The sequence below is a fragment of the Halichoerus grypus genome, chromosome 6 (assembly GCF_964656455.1).
Source record: "Halichoerus grypus chromosome 6, mHalGry1.hap1.1, whole genome shotgun sequence".
Taxonomy (NCBI): Eukaryota; Metazoa; Chordata; class Mammalia; order Carnivora; family Phocidae; genus Halichoerus; species Halichoerus grypus.
Window position 1 is genome coordinate 166,368,377 of NC_135717.1, and position 15,690 is coordinate 166,384,066.

Sequence of the window (15,690 nt, forward strand, 5' to 3'; positions counted from 1 at the left end):
CCTGGTATTGTGGCAGCTATTGTTAAGGGAAGCTCAAAGAGGAGGTGATGGTGGAGGGGGCATTTCAGTTTAAGGATGATGCGTGAAGAGTATTGTCCAAGGCTCACACTTGGTAAAGAGAATGGGGTGTTGTGGGAGCAGCAATGAGACCCAGGCAGGACCCAGGATGGAAACACTTCTTAAAGCATGTGGTACCTGTCCCAGACACACTCAGCTACAGAGTGCAGAAGTAAGAGGGGTCAGAGTGGGGCTAAACACAATACATGTGAGATCCCAGGACTTACTATACAGCCAGAAACAGATGATATTTAGCACATGTGAATAAACTGGCATTTGAAGACTTATACTCAAACACCAGGTTCCTATTGGGGAAATATATTTATATGTATCACCCTCCTATGGACGATGAGATGGGCAAGAAAAAGGATCTTTCACCAGAGTTTTTTCACTTCCAAAGATATATTTCCAGAATGGAATGACTAAAATTCAGCCCAGAGTTTCATCAAGCTTTCTGGTCTTAGGAAGTGTGATCCATGATGTTGTGGCTTCTAGGGAGAATGGATGTTTTCAATAAAGAGACAACTTCTTCCACTTTGCGGAAAGTTAAAATATATTCATTATCAGCTCTGAAGTTCAGACCGAGTCAGCAAAAATAATATTTATAAGCAAGGAAAGTTCATCAGAGACCAGAAACCTTGCTTCTCCTAATGATTGTATGGCAAATAATAATACAAGCTCATCTTTGGGTCTCCACAAACGAAGTTGAACTCTTTCTTTCTGCTCCCACTTGTAGAGCAAGCCTAGCATATCATCCTTCCATTGGGGTCATTTAATGGAAATTTTCTCTGAGTAAAAAACTCTCCCTCCTGATTTCCTCCCCTATTTACTAATGTACTTTCAACCATTCTCTACCATAAGTACACACACATACACACACACATACACACACACACACGAAGGCCTAGAATTCCACCATTAAGAATTCATCCTTTCTTTTTTTTAAAGATTTTATTTATTTATTTGAGAGAGAGAGAATGAGAGACAGAGAGCATGAGAGGGAGGAGGGTCAGAGGGAGAAGCAGACTCCCTGCCGAGCAGGGAGCCCGATGCGGGACTCGATCCCGGGACTCCAGGATCGTGACCTGAGCCGAAGGCAGTTGCTTAACCAACTGAGCCACCCAGGCGCCCAAGAATTCATCCTTTCATGTTATGCTTGGCTGTCTTCCAGCCATGGTCATTTAAGATGCAAAAATTCCAGAAGGGATAATAATACAGCAGTTTACATTTAGTTAGCAACTTAGAGTTTGGAAAGCACTTTCACCTCCTTTATGCCTTCGGTCTTGAACCCGGTCTCGAGCTTCTTGTACCCAGCACTAGCTCATGACAAAGGCTAGGTGCTCAGGAAGTGTTTCTTGAATGAATGAATGAACTGAAACTATGAAATTCATAAAATAAAAATAATTGTCTCCATTGAAACCAAAAGCCATAAAGGTAAATGAATTGCTCCGATTTCAGTGAGTCTGAGCTTCAGCCACTGGCCTCAAGGCCATCCCCGCCCCACCCCCCACCCCGCCCTGCAAAAGTAAAACTAAGGTGAGGGAAGGGCAAAACAGAAACTATTGAAAGCGGGGATGGGGGGAGTTGCATGTTGTAGATTGTTATCATCAGCTTCCTGAAGACACCTTACCAGAGTGAGTAACTTATTCAGGAGCTATATGGTTTTGAGCATTACTCCTCTGATAGATGGAGAACCCACAGCTCACTCCCCAGATCATGGTAAATGCTGTGATTAAGAGGGCCCCTTTCACATGGGCATTCCTTATGACATTATTGCTGCAAAACCGAAAAAAAAAAAATAGTTCTGGGAACCTTACTGAATTTGTTGCCTCAGCCTCCCCTCCTGGGTCTTACTGGCACTAATAAAAACAATAGGTTAATTAACAAGAGAATGGGAAGAGGCCTAGGGGAGTCAAGGGATTCTACCCAACAAGGTGGAAAGTTTTAAAAGGTCATTAAGAAATAAGATGAATAAAGCAAATGTTGAGGAAATGAAACAGAGGGAACAGAAAGGGGACAGACACAGGACTGGTCCCAGCAGGGTGGAAATCTTTAGATGGTTATTAAGAAATGGGGTGAGTAAAATGTACATTGCTGGGGCTAACACAAAGGTTTTAATAGAGCATGAACTAAAAGGAGCCTCAAAGAAGTCCATTCTATGTACCCCTGTTTGGAGAAATGTTAAAAGCCTGAAGGCAGAGATTACAATGAGAAACCTGACAATGGCTTGTGCTTCTGGCAGTGGTCAGGCAGATTAATCAAGATAAAAATTGACAACAGGGCCTGGGTCCCTTGGCTCAACCTCTCTAAAAAGGGACCCAAAGCCTTTTGCAAAGACTGGGTAACATGGTCGGGGTAGGGAAGAGAAGTTTCCAGGATCCCCTGATACAGGAGCCCCATGAAATGGGGCACCAAAACCCATTGGTGAAGGCTTGACTCGGACTACGGTTAGACTGGGAGAACATAAAAGTATGAACACGGGGACCATTACAAAAGTTGGATGTTTAAGTGGGTATTACATAAAGTTGTGTCAAGTTGACCTGAATGTATTATGGGAATGGATATGACGTCTGGAGATACTTCACCACCTAATATTATAAAACCAGAATCTGTTGATGAAGTCCTAATGGAGGTTGAATGTAAGGGTTGATGGAATTAAGGTAAGAGTTGGTAGGAGAACTGTTATGTTTGAACAGACTTCATGTGAAGTGCTTGTGTCTCTTTTACCTGATTGTATTTTGGGAGGACGGACACTGTATCTCACTGGAGAACATTTCCCCTACCTAGTATTGCAAAACAGAAGGCATGAAAATCTGCCCTTCAAGCAATATTAATTGAACAGGCTAAATGGGAACCAGTAAGATTGCTTGAGCCTAGGCAGTGTAAAATAGAAACTGGAGGGCCGGTAGGGACACATTCTCTGTGCCATTGCACTTTGTGGAGCCTACACTGAAGTTTGACAAGAGGCTGTGAAATTCTTTAGTCCAAAGTCCCAGGACTAAAGTCTTTGGACTAAAGAATTTCCATTTGAAGAGCATTTACTACCCAGCTCTTGGACATTAATTGAAGCTACCTCAGTGATTGAAGGACAAAGTGATCCTAAAACCTGAAATAGTCATGATGTCTGGGATGATGTTAGAGAAATGTCCCATGGGGATGGCAGTGCCCAGAAGAGTTCCATGGTAATATGGAAATGGTTTATACAAGATCTTGTTATTGGGAGGACACAAAGAGGAGATACTCCCAAGGAGGACTTTTCCCCTAGGACTAACTCTGAAACTGTGTGATGAGCTGGAACCATGGATTCACCATTACTTGGACAGCACCCTATAAACAGCTCTCAACAGACAAAGAGCTGCTTGGTTTGTGTATGGCAGTTTCAAGGTTAGCAGACAACATCCTGTTTGGAAGGCCATCATCTTGATGGAGGAAGGGGAAAACAAATCAGCTCACAGGCTGGATTCCATGCTATTTTCCTAACAGTGATTAAAGAACTGAACAGTGGTCAAAGCCCCTATGTTTGGGTTTTTACTGACTCATGGGCAGTAGCCAATGGCCTGGGCATATGATTAGATAGAAGGGCTGAGGAAAGCTGGCCAATTAAAGGAATACCCATATGGGACACAGCTCTATGGGGAATCTGAGGGGCCCATTAAAGTAGGACATATCAATGCCTATCAGACCTCCTTCCAGGTTTGGAAGGTGACTAGAATTGGCAAGGGGATATCCCTGTGTGCTTGACGGAGGTGGCCACCTGGACCCATAAGGTGAGTGGACATGGGGGAGCTGCAGCAGTGCAGAGATAGGCTGAATCTAGACATATTCCTCTTGCACCCTCAGAGACACAAAATGCCAGTAAGCACTGTTCTGCCTGCCAGAAAAAGAGACTAAGAGTGCAGATGGCCTATGTAGAAGATTCCCTGGTGGGAAGGCCCCTCAACATAGCTGGCAAGTGACACGGATGGTTGGGGGCTCTAAGAGGCTACAAACAGGTCCTAACAGAAGTAGACACTGACTCTGGACTGGGCTTTGCTTACCTAGTGGTGGATGTAAATGCTCAGATATTGCACCAATCTGGATGACCGAGAGTTTACAGTTTATAGCCTGTGATGTTGAACAATGAGCAGAGAGCTATCCTCTTCAGAGTACTAGCTTGATAGGGAATTGGAATGGGTGATTAAAACACTGGTTGCTTAAAATGGGGAGAGAAAGACATGAAGGAGTCCTGAATTGGAGGGGGTCATTGGTACCCTCAATATGTACGTGGTCCATCAGAAGCACAGGTGACAACTTGGGCTTGCAACTGGTGTCTGGATGTGGGGGACAGTCTTGTAGGATCTGGCATCTGGTCTGTCTTTAGGATGATAGTGTCAGAATTGAGCTGAGGGGCGCCTGGGTGGCTCAGTCATTAAGCGTCTGCCTTTGGCTCAGGTCATGATCCCAGGGTCCTGGGATCGAGCCCCGCATCGGGCTCCCTGCTCCGCGGGAAGCCTACTTCTCCCTCTCCCACTCCCTGTGCTTGTGTTCCCTCTCTCGCTGTGTCTCTCTCTGTCAAATAAATAAATAAAATCTTAAAAAAAAAAAAGAATTGAGTTGAATTGCTGGACACCCAGCTCATGTCTGGCGAATCACTTGCTGTTGGTGTGTGAGGAAGTCGCCCACCCCATCCCACACACTTGGAATTGAGCCCCAAAACACCCAGAAGATTTTATGGCAGTGACGGGATGGCATGAGGTGGAGTATTGGGTAGGAAGGTGCTAGAATTGTGGCTGAAAGATCTGGGATGACCCTTCACTTGACCTCAATTTCCTAACTTGCGAAATAGAGATAATAATATCTTAATGTGCATGATTCTTATGAAGATCTAGATAAATAACAGCTATAATAGCACTTTGCAAAATAGTAAAGAATCATGCAGATGATAATAAATAGTTAGGAGGTGGTCAGAAGCTGAGCAACCCATAGTTCAGTTTAATCTCATTAAAAATCAAACTTCATAAAGCTCTTTATTAGTTAAAGAGAACTTCTTTTTCACTTTCAGTACCCCAACTCTCCCATCCTACCCCATCCTCCATGACTGGGTCCCCTTGGACATATTTGCATATCTGTTTTTGGGTGATTCTCTCTGGCACCCCCTCTATCCACTATTTTGTGCCCACTACTTTCCTGCAACCTTGCTAATTTATTGTTGCAGGTTTCCTTTTCACTGAAAATTAATAATCAGAAAAAGCAAATTTTACAAAATGAGCTGCATGAATGAGAATGAATGAGAAAGCCACATGAGGCAATCACATGTTTGCTAAAACAGATCGTTACAAAAGAGCCTGGGGCAGCAGAGCCCAGTCACTGGACTCCAGCTTGAGGAATAACCCTGGTCCCGAGCTTACAGTCAAGTGTCCAAATCCTGCCTATGCCACTGCACCATCCTGCCTCTTAGATATCCTTACCTCAAGAGCAAAAGGCCCTGCACCACTGTCTGTTTGGAGCTAACAGATACATTTAGTTCACATTTCCTGAGACACCAAGATTTGCATCACACTACTCTGTAGGAGTAACTAGTGATCTTTCTTATCCCAAAAGCCCAGCACTTGTCATCATAATCACCCGGCTGTCTAGCTTTCAGACCTGTTAGTTCAGTTAGATTCATAGAATTCCCACTCTGGGAATTGGAATGGCTGGAAATGTTGGATGACTGGAAAACTGGGTCCCAGCTGAAGGGTGGTTTGGCCCAAGTCACACAGGTAGACTCCTACAACCCACCTAAGGTGAAAAGGAAATTAAAAGACTGCCTAGTCTAATCACCACCCACCCCACCTCATCACTCCATCCCTCAGCCTGTAGGATTCCTGCCAAACCTCATTCATCTGACCTCTGCTTGAATACCTCGAGCAATGGAGTACTCATCACATCCCTAGCCAACCCATTTTATCTGTGTTTACTGCTGACTGCTGGGAATGTGAGCTGGAATCAATCTCTTTCTCTCCTTCCCTCCCTCCCTATTCTTCAATTTTACCCATTTGCTCTGGCTCTCCATGTTGAAGAAGACCTCCCCTATCTACCCTGCCAGTAGCAGAGCCAGAACTAGAACCAGGTCTCCTGACTTCCATTCCCTGCTTATCCCCTCACACTGTGCCACCCCTCCCCTAAGAGGAACACATGAGAAAGACTGGCAGAGCATTTCCAGCAATGCTTTTGACAGCACATTAATATTTCCCTGTTTGTATTATGACTATAATATTTAGTCCACCATTCTCTCATTCATTTGTTGGATTTATTGAATATTTCCTCTGTACTAGGCACAGTGCACTGAGCATTAAAGAGCACAGAGCCCTTGAAATCAAGAAGCTAAATAAAGGTAACCAAAATTCGATGTGATAAGAGCTACATGAAGCATGTTCTGCAAAACGTAATGTGAGCACAGAGGAGAATGTGGCTAATTGACTGGGAGGAACTTTACCAAAAAGTCTTATTTATTTTTATACCCCACTGCTTAGCCTGTAGCAGATGCTCAACAAATGTTTGAATGAAAGAATGAGGGAATGAATGAAGTCATATTTTACCAAGCTTTGAATGATAAGGAATTGTCCCCAAGTTAGAGAAATAGCTTGCAAATTCTTTATGATGTTAAGAAAGGAATTTATTTAGGACACTGTATTAGTTTGCTAGGGCTATCATGACAAAGCACCACAGCTCAGTACTCAGCTTAAAGCAACCAAAATTTATTCTTACCGTTATGGAGGTTTGAAGTCAGACATCAAGGTGTCAGCAAGGTTGATTCCCTCTGGCAGCTCTGAGGGAAGATCTCTTCCCTGCCTTGTTCCCAGCTTATGTGGTTGCTGGCAGTCTTTGGTATTCCTTAGCTCCACTCTCCACGTGATGTTCTCCCTCTGTGGGATCTCCCTTTTATAGGACATTAGTCACTGGATTAGGGCTCACCCTACTCCAGATTGCCATCATCTTAACTGACTTCATCTGCAGAGATTCCATTTCTGAATAAGGTCACTTTCACAGGTACCAGGAATTAGGACTTGGACAGACCTTTTTGGGGCACACAATTTAACCCACAACAGACACCTTACATAAAAGGGGAGATATTTTCCTTACAAAACACTTACTTGTTCAATGCTGGCCATGAGATAAGCACTGTTCTAGATCCAAGAGACACAGAGATAAACAAAACTGGCAAGGAACCTGCCTCATGGAGCTCACATTCTAGAGGTGGTGTGGGGGCAGCTGCCAGAATTGACAGTTAACTATCAAACGCAAACAAACATGGATAGTGTTTGTGAAGGATGGATGTCATAAGGTGGTCAGGAGTGACTGCTTTCGATGAGGTCATCAGGGAAGACTTCTCTGAAGAGGTGACATTTAAGATGAGGTTTCAAGGAGAAGCAGGCATTAAGCAGGGGGCATGTTCAAACTGCAGGGGCTCTTCCGGAATACCAAAGAAGTGGAGGGAACACTGCGGTCAGCTCTGCTTCTCCCTGTGTGCCCACTGCTGCATCCCCTTGTTACCAAATGGCCACTCCTTTTCATATTCTTTCTTCCAAATTCACAGCCAGACAGATTGGCTTGGCTGCTTATACCAGGCCACGTCCCAAGGCCAGGCTATACCTGGTCCACTCCACCCTAGAGCAGCCATCTTTGTCCCAGACCAGCTGCCCTCAGATCAGGATGTGAGGCAAGACCAGTTTCAGATAAAGCCAGACAAGGGTGCTCCCAGGAACTTGACCCCACTGTACAACACACAGGTGCTATAGACAGGGCCCTGCCAACAATGTGTCCACATCGAGAAGCATAGCAGCCATTGGGGATTTTGTTGTGAGCAACAAACAGCAACTCTAACTTGCGTGAAAAGGAATTATTGGCAGAATATGGGATAGCTCACAGAATCAAATGGAAAACCGCAGAAAAGAGTCTTGGAAAGAATGGGAACCAGGGCAAATCTGGGTCTTCAGGACACAGGAACAAGCTGATGGTCTTTGGGGGCAGTTGTTGGAATGAGTGGATGCCACCATGTTAACAGTCAAATTCCAGGGAAAGAGCATTTGACTGGCTGAGCATGAGTCTGCACCTGCCCCTTCACTCGGTGTGGCACCTTGATTGACAGTCTCACAGGCTGCATCCAATGGGCAAGAGAACATTTCCCATTAAAAAAATCTGGGTGCAAAACGAGTAGAAGAGGTAATGTTCATCAGGCAGGCAAAACCCACAGTTGTCCTTCACAATTACCAGCAAATGCATTTCACTGGACAAGGTCTGATTTAAACAGAAGAGTTCACAAAAGCTCTGCAGAAGTTTCTGGATTTACTGATTAGCACCATGGCTTTTTGCTATTTATTTAAAAATTTTAAATTTCCAATAGTCATGCAGCAGTTCATTTTCTCCAAGAATGCTTATACCAAAGAGCTACCATGCCTCCTTTCAGTCAAACAATCTGATAAGCAAGTACACTGGCATTTGAAAGGCCAGGTCTGCAAATGGTCTCTTTTTTCCCAAGAAGTAATTCATATTAGGTACTTGGTGAAAGATGGAAAGAAATAACATGCCCTGGTGCTGAATGAGTTTGAACCTTAATGCTGTCAGCAGGGTCTGGATGTGACAGGAGCTGATCTCAGATTAAACAGCTTCTTCAGGATAGAGGCGCTGGGCCCTAGGAATGCCTGGAGAAATGGAATTGCCAGAAGTGGATTCTCTTTCTGCTTCTCAGGGAAATACCCAAATGCTGGTCCCTCCTAGGGAAAATCTTCATGGTAGAAGAGACGGGTTTCTATGTGGAGGTCAAGTCAGGGCGGTCCCTCTGGAGCTTGGCAGCTAGCCTGGGCAGGATCCCAGCCGGAGGGATGGTTCTCACCTCTTCTGATGAGGGTGGAGCTGAGAAGGGGCTCACCAACGTCTCCATCCAGCTCAGGATTCTACCCCACTCCAGCAGACAGGCCGACTTAAGGACTACTTCACTAGGTATTCACATGCCTTGGGCACCAAGGAAAACCCCAGGGGTGCCCAGGGCAATGAAATCACATTTCCAAGAACAGAAAATGTCTGCCTTCTACTCAGGAAGCTCAGAGCAATAAAGAACGTTGGCTCAGGGTCCACAGAATTAGGTGGGGCTCCTGTCTCCACCACATACCAACTGGATGACCATCATTTGTTCACCTGTAAAATGAGAATAACAACAGGTCCGGCATCATAGGGTTGTTGGGTGAAATAAATTAGCTAATGGGACAAAGGGCTTGAAATGACACCTGATGTGTGGTTGGTGTTGAAAAAGTGGTAGGCATGATTGTCACCATTATCACCAAAGGAGGATGAGCCACTTGTCATTCCCTCTCCAACCCTGAGGTTTTATTCATTGAACAAAACCCATCTCTCCTATGGAAGAAGAAATGGCTTCACTGAAAAAAAAAAAAAAAAAGGAAAGAAATGGCTTCACTGATATTTCACAAACAGGGTCCCATCCTGGGAATAATTTTTGCTAATACCATCCCTTCCTCCATTGACTAGCCACACCCAATAAACCCATCAAGGCGGTTTCTACATTTTTATGTGGAACCTAAGGCCCCCAAGAAGGCTGAGATTCAACCCATCTTGGCTGTTGCCCAGCCCTGGAGACCAACTTTCTTAACCCAGCTCAACTGGCATCCTCCTCTGCATCAAACAGATCATCTGAGAGGTGGCTGGCAGTAGAAAAAAATACCAACTTTGGTCTTGATATTTCTGGTTAAAATCCCTTGCTAGCTCTGGAGGCTTGGATCAAATGTTTCACCTCTCAGGCTTGCATTTGACTTTCAAAGGTGTTGCAGGTTTTAGAAAGAATGCATATAGTTGTGGCTTGGGGGGTGGGGGTAAGGTGCTTCTTTCCCATGCCAGATGCTTCTTTCCATGTGTAGAGAATCTCCTGGCCTTTCTCCTTCACTCACTTACCCTTCCCAGGGAAGAAGAAAGAGTATTTTATCTAATGTGTTGAAGTGTGTGTGTGAGTGTGGGTGTGTATATGTGAGTGTGCAGATTTGTGTGGTGTGAGTGTATGTGAGTGAGTTTCTGGTGTGTGTGTGAGAGTGTGGTATGGGTGTGTATGTGTGTTGTACACACAGGTGAGTGTAAGTGTGGTGTGTCTATGTGAGTGTGTGAATGTTTCTGGTGTGGGTGTGTATAAGTGTGAGAGTGTATGTTGTGTGTACCCATATGAGTGTGTGTGTAGTGTGAGTGTGCATATGGGGTGTGAGTCTGTGTGTGTGTGTGTGTGTGTGTGTGTATGAAGAGAGAGAGATAGGGATCCTGCCTCTTAATTCTTCTACTAGGAGCCGCCGAAGGAAACTCCCCATTCCTCTGCTTCCCGGTGCTGTAGATTTCACAAGGGTCACAGTCCCACCCATCATGCTCTGCCCTCAGAAGCACATTAGGTCTGCCATTGATTGACATTCCCAACATCTTGTACATTGAGCCACGAATTTTGGGAAAGAGACAAGAAGAAAAATTGGGGGAGCAAAATAATGTGTGGAAAACAAGCTACTTTTCCTGGACTACCCAGGTGGTGACGAAGATTTATGGCGCTTTGTAAAGGACAGTTGAGCCCCATTCTGAGCCACACACTTTGCATCCTGGCTTTGCTGGTGACGAGCCACGTGACCTCAGCAAATGATTCTGCTGGCTCCAGAAGGGAATGTTGAGAGCTCCTCCCTCCAAGAGTCTGTCTGCGGCAATCATCAGCATTTGAGATAAAAGGCCCATACATTCGTCTCTGGATGCCGAGAGGAGGGGGCCAGGGATGCTAGATCCCCTCCACCGGAAGCGTTTGGGGCACAGCTGTGCAGAAGTTGTCAGATGCTCATCTAGCCTTTTAATTATGTTAATGCTCTGATCTGCATGTGGCTATCGGCTTCCTTCCCGTATGTCTCCTTTCCATAAACCAGGCCAGATGATGAAGAGCAAATTTCATTGGTTCACTCAAAAAAAAATTTTTTTAATATTTATGGGAGACTGGTACTAGGCATTGTTCTAAATGCTGGAGATACAGCATGGACGGAAAATAAAATTCTTGTTCTCCTACAGCTTACAGTCTAATGGAAGTAAAGCAATAAAGAAAAGTTGTGTTTATTTCAGAGTGAAAGAGGGAGAATAGAATGTCAGATGGCAGTAAGAGCCAGCAGAAAAATAAAGCAGAGAAGACAAATAAGGTAGGAAAGCAAGCAGTGCGGAGTGGGGACATGGACGGTGGTTGCTATTTTATTTGTAAACCTTCAACAATAATCAAGCATGCAAATGTTGCAAAGATTTTGAAGCCGCAGTCAGTGAAGGCCAGCTTTAGTCCCAAGGAGCCCCAGAGCTAAGCCCTGACCAGGCCCCTGAGAGGTGTCCTGAAGCCTCCACATTCAGAGATGCAGCACAGAGACTGCGCCAGGCAGGGTGAGCACACCGTCCAGCCGCACCAGGCTCAAGCCAGAAATGAGCGGCAGTCACAGGGCAGGGGAAGGATTCAGAGAGATCCTGCACACTCTCCAGCCCTGAGCCCCTTGACTGTGGCGACAGGTTGGAATCATCTGGAAAGATTTTAAAATATGGGTTCCCCTTGCCCGTCCCCAGGGACTCCAACTTGATTGGTCCAGGGTGGGGCTCCCAAAGCGACTCTAAGTGCAGCCAGGGTGAGGGACCTCTGTCTGGAGACGCCCTCGGGGTGCTGCTCTGATTAAGACTAGAAGCAGGGACAGGATTGGACCCCGTGCTGGAGAATGGAACTCTGGGGAGAAGACTCCAGAGAAGTTGAAAGCTCTTTTTTTTTTTTTTTCCTGGAATACTCTCCTTCGCTCAGCTTTGGGGACTGTTCCACCCTCTTGGAACTGCTCTCCCAAGAAGCAGAAGGAGCCAAGGAGAAAACACCGCAGTTCCTGCCCCAGTGACTCCCATACTTGAAGGAAAAGCTGCAAAGACTGAGGAGTCTGGGGCCTCCCTCCAAATAGCCTGTTCTCCCCTCTAGTCCAGGCAAAGACAGCTCTCAGGCTGTCATCAAGCTCACCCTGGTAGGATACCTCCTGGAAATCGGGAGCCAACACCCAGTGAGAAATCAAGGCCAGCCCTTGCCTCAGTGGTGCTCTGCCCCATGGGGTGGTCATGGATTTTAGGGGATCCTGGCCAAGTCTCTCCACTGAAGACACTGCTAAGGAGCAAATGACAGGAGACAGGCAGGTAGGTGACAATTTAAAAATACATGAAAACAATACCAAAAGCATGTTTAGAGTGCTCCGCTGAACCAGGCGCTCCTTTAGATGCTATGCATGCATCATCTTGCTCAGAACCTCATCACTCTCGGACATAGGTATTGTAATCTCTATTTTACAGATGAGGAGGCTGGGTCAGAGAGGGTAGGTGAGTTGCCTGATGTCACACAGCAAGCAAACAGCAGAGCCAGATCTTTCTAATTAGCTCCTTCTGCCCCTAAGCAGTCACAGAGACGGGCACTTGGCGGGCCACATCCATGTAGAATCTCTGCGACTGAATTTGTGGGATGTCTCTGCTGGAACATCCCTTAACCCCACCACCCTGGAGCTGGGCTCTGAGGGTCAGGGTCTCATGGCAATCGTGGGCGCAAGGCCATGTGACCTGGCTGCTGGGAACAGTTCGCATCTGCCGGGCAAGCCCAAGGGAAGCCCTGTTATTGCTTTTCACCAAGATTTTGAAGGGTTAAGTTTTCAGTCTCAAGAAGCTCACCAGAGAAATTCATTTCACTAGCTGGTGAATCACAGAACAAAGTCAAATCAGTGGACAGCCCTGCTGAGCATGGAGCCAGGACTTGATTCAGGCTCCAGGGGAGGAGCAGAGGGTACTCAGGGTGGCAGAAGGGGGGCTAAAGGGAACAGCTCGTGCCCTGCTTCCTGGGAGCTGCCCTCAGACAGGGTTAGGAGGGCACCCCAACACTGACAGCTTCTGCCTATGGATCTGGGCCACACAGTGATCTTTCCTCTTTCTGAGCACGTTTTTGACACATGCTATATTTGTGTATAATAAAAATTGAATGCTGGGGTGGATTTCCTTAGCTGCATGTGATCTTCTGACCTCGCCTGCCAGTTCTCAGCAGGCCTTAATTGCACAGCGTGGGAGATCATACAGATGTACCCTTTGTCTCTGCTAGTCCAAGGTCAGCAGCAGTCTGGGGGACCGCCCCCAGCTCTTCTCGGGAGCCTTTGCACCAAACTCCCTCCCATGGAGATCCTAAGTAGCTGCTCTGAGTCAGCAGGAGCTCTCAGTACCTCACCCATGAAGATCCTTTATTATCACTAGACTTTCTAAAATTATTTGTTTACCAAGAAGGAAAAGAAGGGAGCTCCCAATTTCCTTCCATCACACCTGCTTCTCCCGGTTGCCTCATTCAGAGACAAGTAATAAATCTCCCAGGATGTGCTCACCGTCCTCAGACCCAGCCTGCCGGCTCTGTTTCCCTCAGTGCTGCCTTACTCACGCTGACTCTCACTCTGTCTCCAAACCCCTGACTTCAGCCTCACCCCTCCACCTTGATGCACCAACTGGCCACCTGCCCAGTTTCCCTTCTTTGGCTTTATTTCTTGCACTCTTTCATCTCTTCCCTCTGGCAGAGCTCTGCCCAGACTGATAATTCAGTAATAAAGCTTCAGTTTGGCATGTACAAGACAGTTACTCATGTTATCAGATTTGAGAGGGAACCCCCTGAAGCACGGGTTCCCTTGCTTCTTGTTCACCATTATAAATGGATAATTTTGAGTCCTGAAGACTTTTCAATTCATTTGAATGAGCGCCTACTGTGCACCTATTATACATCTGTTATATACCTACTATGTGTACAGCTCTGGGCTGGGTGAGCTAGGGGGTGTCAGCATTTAAAGAGACCAGCAGAAGGAATTCTTAATATGGAACCTATTGACCCCTGGGTTTACATGCATGGTTCCTAGTTATCCAAAAACAATACTAGTCTGTAAGTTACCTATCTGGAAAAGCATTTTTATGTCACATTATATTATGGTACTGTTTCATTCCTAACAAGTACTATTATCATGGTCACCATTTTATGATATCTAGAATAGGATCTCAGACAGGAAAGAAGAAAGCCCAACTGCCATTAGGATTCCAACATGGCTGGTCTACATTAGTCCTAGCTTGACCTGGAAGATATCGACACAGCTCACATACTCTTTGCTCATACTCTCCTCACCAGACATGGCGGAGCTCCACTGTTGCTCTCCTGTCGTGTGACCCTGATCTTGCCAAGGAAGACTTAGAGCCACCCTAGCTGAAGTGGCATCCGACTCTTGTCGATCCATAGTCTGACATTGGACACTGTGAGTCACTGGCAAAGAACAAAAATGGGCCCAAAGAAAAATCTACAGTGCTCTCCTGAATAGCAACAGCAACGACAATAAAAATTTAAAATGAAGGACAAGAATAATGGTGAAGCTCATTAAGTACGAGGCATTCTGCCAGGGACTTGACACACCACAGTTTACTTAATCCTCTTAACAAACACATGTTTGTTAGATTCTGCTTCATCTCCACATTTTTCAGACCAGAAAACTGCGATCTAGAGAAATTAAGTAACTCGCTCAAGGCCACATAACTGGGAGGGGGTAAACCAAGATTCAAGTTTATTTTCACCAGCCTCAGAGCACTACAGCACAAAGCTATCATGCCTCACCACCACTGTCCTTATCCTTTGGAGGGGAGGGGTTTTGTGCTCCATTACCAGTGAGAAAAACAATTCATGATGAATAATACTGTAAGTCACACGGAACTGCAGAAGGGGCTAACATGGGTGCTCAAGGCCGCTGTGTAGTGAGACCTTCCCTCTGCTCTCTTTAACCCAGTGGTGGAGGCATCAACTCCCCTCCTGCATCCACACTGGCTCTTCTATCTGCTTTGACGACCTGCCTCCCAGCCACGGCTCTGCCGGCCTCTTTCCCTCTCCCAAAAGCGACTGTATTGATGTACGACTACCTCTAAGGGAATCTTTGGTGAAAGTGATGTTTAACTTGAAGAATCTGTGCTATTAACAAAACTTGGGTTTGCCCCCAACACAGAAGCCTTATCTGGAAGATGTAGAAGTTTCTACAGAAGTAAAATTAACTAGATGCTTTTCTCCTGTACTCATCAATCCTGCCCTATGCCCCCAACCATGTCAACCAGCTGTAAAAACTTTTTTGTATGCCCTGCTCTCAGTGGGGAAGGATGATACAACCTAAAACAAAAACTCAGTTCGTTTTCAGAATGTCGTTAACAGTGACAGCAGTCTCAAATGCCTGAACAAAATAATCAAGAGCTGAGCCCTGAGCAAAACACAGCACAGGCATTAAATAAAAGACAAAGAAGACTAAGAGAAGAGGTAAGATATATCACCTGGGCTGAGAGGAAGAGGTAATTTACCAGGAATTTGGGAGAAAGGAGTGAGAGTTAGTTATATGGGGTAAATCTCAGAGGAAGGGACCACATTTTTTGCCCTAGCTAGTAGTTGAAAATTGGAAAGAAAAGGGGGTTCATAGAAGATCCAAATTATTTGGGGAGCCCTCAGAGCAGAGAAAACTTGTGTCTTCTCTTCCAGTGTCCCCCGGAGAACTTCTAGCCTTGTAGAGAGGCTCTTCCCAGCAAGGCATGAGAGTGATAGTTAACAATGGC

The 15,690-nt window shown here is 45.7% G+C and overlaps 1 long non-coding RNA gene across 2 annotated transcripts in view; it reads right to left on the minus strand.

Moving 5' to 3' along the window:
* LOC118520372 (uncharacterized) overlaps positions 1-6,906 on the minus strand; it is a 213,558-nt gene extending 206,652 nt beyond the window's left edge. For both annotated transcript variants that reach the window (XR_013449336.1, XR_013449335.1), the window contains exon 1: positions 6,787-6,906. This is a non-coding gene — a long non-coding RNA (uncharacterized LOC118520372). The remainder of the gene's footprint in view (positions 1-6,786) is intronic.
* Between the last annotated feature and the right edge of the window lie 8,784 nt (positions 6,907-15,690).